We start from the raw sequence: 8035 nt of genomic DNA on the forward strand, positions 1-8035 counted from the left end.
CAAGACAGGAGTAATTAAGGATGCCGAGAGAGGGGTTCGTCCTGTAGTGGGCATAAGAAAAGGCTGATGGTGATGATTCTCATTTAGCAATGATGCACTGCGGCATCAATTTCCAGTACAAAGGCAAGAGTGGCGTGAGGAGACTGTAGTGGCAAAACAATTAGACATCAGTTATACATTCTTAGAAGTGTACTGGAGATAGGCATACACCTGCTCATGTTTATCACCATACCATTTTTTTAGACGATAAAATATGCTTTTCAGGATTGCTTTAACATCACCATGTCCGAGTGGATCCATACAAATGTTTAATTTCTGTTCTAATCTTTGTGATAGATTCCCGATTTATTTCTGTCACTCTAAAAATATGTACAACCTTTGGGGCAAATATTATCCCCAGACAGTCAGTCTATCCTGCTTGCATATTCCCGTCAAGATTACAACGATACATTGATAATGCACATGTTGTTCATGACCCGGAAGTACTAGGTGCCCAGCGTTAAAGGAAATGTACGTAACACAGCTAAGCATTGTTGTTTCGTAAGCAGAAGGAGCACTAGCTTTTTTTAAACTTAACAAAACAGAGCCTGGAGGTGTGATGTAAATGTAACGAATATATTTCTTTAGCGTGAACCCATAAACTGTGACAACTTTCATAGCTCACCATCACTGAATTGTTAGAAGTGTCTGCTCCCGTAGCCGCTTGATAGCTGCATCTTTGGACACCCCAGGGAGATTCCATTGACAAGGAACCTCCCCAGCACTGCTACAAAAGTATGCTGCGTAAAGGTTCCTGGCAGCTCCCGCATTACCGAAGTAGTTCCTGCAATGTGTTTCCTTTATCGGGGAAAAAGTGGGGTTCCGAGTTCTTTCCTGATGCTACTTGGACACCTTGTCGCCACTGTCCTGCGACGAGATTACCAAAGCTACCCTCTGTATCGGCGAACTTGTGTGACTGTGGGTTGTGGACGGTGAGAAAATTCTGCAGAATACAAGCAGCCTTGATTACAAAGTCCACATTCTTCGGTTGCAAGTGGATGGCGTAAGATTTGTCGGACGGTCCTACCGCTGTCGACCAGATGTAGGAGTCGTCGGACTATCTCGCCGCTGCCACCATTTGAAGGAGATGAAGGTCGTAGACAGGAACTCGGTGAACAGGATTTATTTACATATTAACAGTTTAAGCAGGATACATTGGCAGACTAGCGCGACTCCCATATGGAGCCCGCAAAACTAACATACAGCAAACAGTTTACGAGCACACAGCTCACTAGTTCATTTCTAGCATGACAGAGCACTCAGCTCCCGACAACGATCACGACACGAGCACACTCTAGCAGCCGGCAAACGCTGCTTATAAGCTCTCCGCTTGACGTCATAGTTCGACGTCATCGTTCGGCGTGGACGGAGCAGGAATGGTCGGGAAGGTTCGTCCAATCATTGTAAACTTGCCGCCGTTCCGCAGTATCGTTTACGCCCACACACACGCCAACACACAGGTGCGAAGGTCTGGAGCCGACGACAGAGGGGCGCCGTTCCGCAGTATCGTTTACGCCCACACACACAAAGGCTCCGGAGTCAACGACCGAGGGCTTCGTAGAACTGTGCTCCGTCTCGGGTGGCGCGGCGGAGTACCACATTCCTGAGCTGACCGCGCGCCACGTGGCTGCCGGTCATCCGCAGTTCTCGGAAGGGCTCCCTGTCTGGTGGGCTTGGAACACGTGCAGCGGGCTGAAAGCTGGCACGTTGCCATCCCGTATGGCCATTCTTAACAATGGTACGTAGCAGAATTCTCCATCTGGCCGCCGTTATCCCAAATGCGTTCTCTGCACAGCGCCTGGGGGAAAATTGAAACACCTTGAATGCCGATATTAAAGAATACAAATACAGTTCAATCCCGCCAAAACGAATACCGCTACAACGAAATTTCCGGGACAATGAATAATTCTTAATTTCCCTTCAGTATCTCAAAGGATTCAATGCCCTGAGTTTTTCTGCACAACGAGCCATTTTTGGTGAGCGTTTCCGCTTCAACGAAATTTTCGCGGTGAGAATCGAAACCGAAACAATTGTTATTGTCAAAAGAGAAGTGATACACGGGAAGAAATCACGTGATTGTAGTTTCGCCATGTTTGGCTTTTTTTTCGTGGTCGTATCACTCGCAGCGTGTGTCTTCGACGAGCTTTCATCCGTGCGTGGGACAAGATGTCAACGCAAGTGATGAAACGAAAAACCCTTTCCCTCGAGCATAAATACGAAATCATTGCCCAAGCGGATAGTGGAAGGAAGAAAGCTTCAATCACTGAAGACTTTGGGATTCCGGCCAGTTCGCTGTCTACGATATTAGGAAATAAGGACCGCGTAAAAAAGGCACTTGCTTCAGGCACACCTTCCAAGCACAAAAAGGTGACGCGGCCCCTCCATGATGAGTGATGCCTGCGTCGTTTGTTGAAGCACGAGCCAAGAACGTATGAAGCACGAGCCAAGAACGTACCCCTCACCGGAAGCATCGTCGAGCAAAAAGTCTTGAACTATGCGTGCCTACTCGACATTGACGATCTTAAAACCAGCGTTGGCTGGCTGAACCGTTTCAAGGCCCGCCATAACATCATCGGAAAAGTGTTGTGCGGCGAATCGATGTCCGCAGACGTTGACGGAGCAACTGCTTGGAAGGTGAGCAACGCGGCCGGCATTTTAAGCAACTTCGCGCCGGCAGACATCTACAACGCCGATGAGACCGGGCTGGCTGTTCTACGAGATGTTGCCGGCCAGGACGCTCGACTTCAAGGGGCAGCGCTGCCACGGCGGCAAACACACAAAAAAAAACGTGTGACGCTGCTGCTTTGCACAAACATGGATGGCTCTGACAAGCGTCCGCCATTGGTCATTAGGAAAAGTGGCAAGCCGCGCTGTTTCAAGGGATACCGTAGCTGTGCCGTACAAGGCGTACAAGGCGAACAAGTCATGGATGACCCGCGCAATTTTCGCAGAGAAGATTGTGGCATTCGACCGCGACATGAAGCGGCAGGACCGTAGTGTTTGCTTGCTTCTGGACAATTGCGGACAATAAAGTTATGCTAACTAGCACAAGTTTCAGTTATCTTTCTGCTGTCTCTCAAATCCTGCAAAATTATAACGAATAAAGCGGAATGCAAAAGAAACCTTGCAGAATTGTTAGAATTTTAAGGGTGGTCTCCACAAACTAAGATAATTGGTCTTATATGTTGCTTACATTGCCTGCTACATGTAATAGTGACATGAAGGATTGAATGCCACATACCTTGCTCGGTTAGCCTATAGTTGAAGACCGTCTTTCGTCGTCAAGCTGCTTGGCTGGATAAGGACGAAGAAAATCCTCTCTCAGCTGAAAAGCCTCGTAGCCTACGAAGGCATATGGTGCATTTGTTGCAGAGCCAGGAAGCAAACTCAGCGATGAGATATCCAAATCTCCTTGAGTGAGGGCACGTCCAAACTCTGAATTTTGGAATGTGCCACCCTGACTGAGGCGACCCTCGGCTCCCACATCGATGAGAGTGTACTTGCAGTCACTGTCGGCCACAGCCATTGGGATCACAGAGAATGCGCCCTGCTATTATGAGCACAAAGCACACAATCAATACAAGTGCAATAATTGTGACAGCTGCACCAGTCTGAATGAGCACAATATCGACATATCTCATTGAAGTGGAAAAGCAGCTCCCCCATATTGTGAAGCCTAGAATCCCTGTAGAACAGTTTGTGGAAAATTTCATCTTAATGTATGACCAAGGAAGTAAAAACTCCTCACACCAAGTTCATCCATTCTCCCGTCTTTGTCATTGTTGTCTGCATGTGAGTGAATGGTGATGTCATGTGCAAAGTAATGACAAGTTTATTGAGCGACTTGAAAGTAATCACAGTTGATAAATGGTCTCTGGGAGTAGCAATAATACAAGCACTTGAAATGTTAAAAGTCTTCAGTCACCTGATGCCAAGAATCAATTCTATAGAAGTAACTTATTAAGCTCTCACAGCTAACATCTTTTTGCACTTTGTAAAATCTTTTTGCACTTGTCGAATTCTGAATTTGAGGCATCGAGCATTCGTGCTGCTCCCCGTGATCCCTACTGTATATCTGAGATTATTTCATGTAATTTATTTGTGTTTATAGCTGGGACATCCATTTCTTTGCTAAGTTCTCTTGCACGGAGTGACAAAGGAAGTCTCATAGAGGGTCGATTACGAAAAAGTGTTTCACACGCCAAGTCGTTAACGGTTGTGAAACACGGATGTTCCTTTATTAGAGCGCATTTTGAGAAAATACGTTCTCTGAAAATGGAGTGACCACTCGTCTGACTTTACATATAGACTTTCGACAGGGCTTGTTCTAAATGCACCAGTGGCCAGGCGGATGCCCAGATGATGAACGGGATCTACCATCTTTATTTAGCGCACTCGGTGCGGCAGAGTGATATGCTACAGCACCATAATCTAATCGCGATCGAACTAGGCTCCTGTAAAGAATCAGTACACAATTCCTGTCGCTGCCCCATGTTTTGTGGTATAGGATTTAAGTTAATAAGATTTAAGTTAAGTTTTAAGATTTTAGACATTTTGCTTTAAGACATTTTATATGTGAGAGGAAAGTAAGCCTCGAGTCAAGTATAACACCTAGAAATTTGTGTTTGTTCACATGCATTTGTTGTTTGCCCTACACAAGGATCTGGGTCCAGGCTCTCTTTCAACAGAAGATCATTTGTAGGGGTTTATGTTAAAGCCATTTTGGTGTGCCCACTTGGACACCTTGTTTAAGCCCTGCTGTACCTGTCTTTTACACAATGCAAGGTTTCAGGATTTGAAACCTCTTTGTATATCGTCTACGTAGACGGAGGAAAAAAGGCTGGTGGCAGTGAAGAACGAAGTGTGTTCATCTTAACGATAAAGAGAGTGCAACTGAGTACTCCTCCCTGGGGTACACCAGTTTCTTGTATAAGAGCTCGCGATAATACGTCGCCGATTTTCACGCGGAAGATACGATTTGACAAATAGCTTCCAATTATTTTCAGCGTATTTCCACGGATGTCCATTCCCGACAAGTCTAACAAGATCCCCTAACGCCTTCCCGTCATCCGATCCCGTCATACGCCTTCTCCATGTCGAGGAATATCGATAGAAGAAAACTGCTTATGTACAAATGCATCGCGGATATTTCCTTTAATGCGCGTAAGATGATCGGTTGTCGACCGTCCTTATCTGAAGGCACACTGATAGGGATCGAGCACATTGTTGAGTTCAAGGAAATGTATCGTCTGCGATCAACCATTTTTCCAAAAACCATTAAACATCAAGCATTCATTCATACTTGTTGCTTGACTAAGTAGGCTGTATAAAATTTGTATTTTGCAGTTACTATTCACATTTATGGGCTACATCTTATTCTAACATCCCGTGCAAAGTCTTAGCGTGATTAACCATTGAACAAACAAATAAAGCACCCTTCTAATGCTGTAGTGGTGCGAGTGCGGCGGAGAACAGACTCCTGCTCGAAACTTCGGGTCAGTGTTCTGCGCCCCTGCGACTGCTACGATCGAGAGGAATAAACACGGTGATAGGACAGGCCTTAACAATGCTAGCATTCCAGCACGGCCAAGGCCTTGCCAAAACCTTGAGTGTTTGACTTTGTAGAAGTATAAGTGCATTTATTAAACATCATTTTTCCTTTACATCATTTTTGGCTCAGGTATTCCTGAGGGACTGGACCGAGTTAGGAGAGACCTTTGCAGAACTTTTAAATGACGTGCCACTTAATGAGAGGGTGTTTGTATTGGCAAAGGTCATTCCTGCAGCCCCTCTTGGTCCTTCCCTTTCAGCTGCCTTACTTTTATCTATCATCCTTTATAGCTTTTACAGAACCACTTAGGCTCAGTAATGTCTGCCTATAAGTCACCCTGACTTGGTCTATAAATATATTGTTGAGAGTATAATACAGTGTAGACCTTTATTTTGATTAAATGTCTGCTTGCATGTAGTAAACTACATGTTCAGTACACCTGCTATGATTAAAATTTTCATGTGGAGCACGTTTTCGTCTGGTTTCCTTTTACCTTTTTGGCATATCCGAGCTTGATGCCCCATCGAACGCCACGAATACTTTCAACACTACCAACATGAGCCAGCCTACAGTGGAAACCAGCAGCTTCCCAATAGCCTTAGAGAGGCCCTTGACAATCACATGCCCCTCCTTCCAAGGGAGAGAAGTGACTTGGTGAGGCGGGTGGCTGATCACTTGTTGAATCGGTGCTCGAGACCGACGATACACAGCCCAGGGGCCGTATTCTGTAGCGGTTCGCTTTGGAACCGGTTCCTTTTGGCTGTTACGTCTGGATTACGTCACTCGGAGAAAGAGTGGAACGGGGCGGCGTGAGGGGAACCAATCAACGAGCGGCGGACTGCCGGAAGATCACGTCATCATTTTTGTTTGTACTTGGGGGACGGTATAGCAATTGAAGGATGTTGCTGGTTTGATAAAAAAACATTGGTTTGTACACAACACTTGCAAATATATTTTCAGTAATAAATGTGAGCTTGCGGCGCAGACCGCTACTGGGAGTTGTAATTTTATTTGTGTTGTTTTCTTATTTAGTCGCTAGGCGGTGTGCCATACGTTATGCAAACAAGTTGCCTCGCTTTGTTTACGTTTTGGACTTGCCAGTTTGCGCGCCGAATCCGAAACGATGTCCTCGCAGCAGGTTAGGCGGCTGGGTCCTCATGTTTCAGCGAGGCAGCGCGAGATACTCGTGTCATTTGTTGAAGAGCACCCCTACCTTTCGAAGGCGTCGTGTGTGCTGGGTCAACAGCTGACGGCGGCGCGCAAGGAGGAGCTCTGGCAGCAAGTGACTGCCTTGCTGAACGCTGAGGGCCTGGCAGTGAAAACTGCAGCCCAATGGCGCGGCGTGTGGAAGAAAGACGTCTATAACGCCCGCCGTGATGCAGCCGCCTTGCACGCCGAAAGCAGCTAAGCACACTCGTTGACGGAGCTTTTGCGCACCATATTCTAACAAACGTGTTAATTACAGAGGAACCGGAGGAGGCAGCCTGCCCGGACCGCGAGGGCGCATCCTTTCCATAGTTGGAAGGGCGAGCGCCATCGGAGTCTGCCCGCCGTTCTTTGAGCCCGACGAAGAGGCGAACATCAGGCGGATGGGTTTCAATAGGTCAACGCCAAGTCGACGCGCTGTCGCGATTCGCTCAGTCACCGCCGTTATGGCTGATGTGTGGTCGCGCGCTAGTGTTGCCGCTCAGAAGATGGCCCGAGCTTGAGCGGAAATCGTCAAGCTATTTACTATCGCTTGCGTCTTTCTCTGAAACATGCACACAAATGCTTGCTCAATGCCTGTGTTTTTATGTAAAGGCAATGTTCTCTGCTTTTTAATGAGGCATATAAGCCATGTTGGTGTAATCCATTTAATCATTCTATAGTTAGCTAACGCATGTCCGCATGCAGTGATATGTTTTGCAAATATTTGGGGTTGAGCCGATGCAGATTTATCAAAGTGACATCATAGATAACTTCTTAGTGTAGAAACACCAGTAGCATGCCACCTTTTTACTCAATAGGTAAGCAAACACTTAGTCGTTTGCAACAGGAACAAAAAAGAGCTTCATTTATTGAGCAGACGTGCACCAATCATTTGTCATTGATGGTCATATAAAAGGACATAGCACAGGCTTTTATTAGTGTAGTCATTTCGAAATGCAACGGTTTGGGGATGCCATTGAAATATGACTACAATATTTCCTGTACATGACAGGTATCGCAACAACAAAACTTATCATTAATGATGCCAATTACCTATATGCAGGAGGAAAGCGCTGCTGACCGCGGTGCTGGTGACGCGGCAAGTGCCGAGTCCCATGTGTCTGTCGGCACAGCGCCTGGGACAACGGGCTTAAGAGTTGGAAGGCATTTCTTTCGTTCATTTGTTGTACACATCTCTACGGTCTTTTTCCAAACGTATGACATGTACTTATTATTCTTAGCGAGACTACTCCAGCC

At 46.3% G+C, this 8035-nt stretch overlaps 1 long non-coding RNA gene across 1 annotated transcript; it reads right to left on the minus strand.

The window, feature by feature from the left end:
* Positions 1-1147: 1147 nt before the first annotated feature.
* Positions 1148-4526, minus strand: LOC129386251 (uncharacterized). Its single transcript, XR_008613695.1, has 2 exons — positions 3281-4526; positions 1148-1837 (listed from the first exon to the last, which is right to left on the minus strand). It is a non-coding gene; the product is annotated as an uncharacterized lncRNA (long non-coding RNA).
* Between the last annotated feature and the right edge of the window lie 3509 nt (positions 4527-8035).

The sequence above is a fragment of the Dermacentor andersoni genome, chromosome 3 (genome assembly GCF_023375885.2).
Source record: "Dermacentor andersoni chromosome 3, qqDerAnde1_hic_scaffold, whole genome shotgun sequence".
Classification (NCBI taxonomy): domain Eukaryota; kingdom Metazoa; phylum Arthropoda; class Arachnida; order Ixodida; family Ixodidae; genus Dermacentor; species Dermacentor andersoni.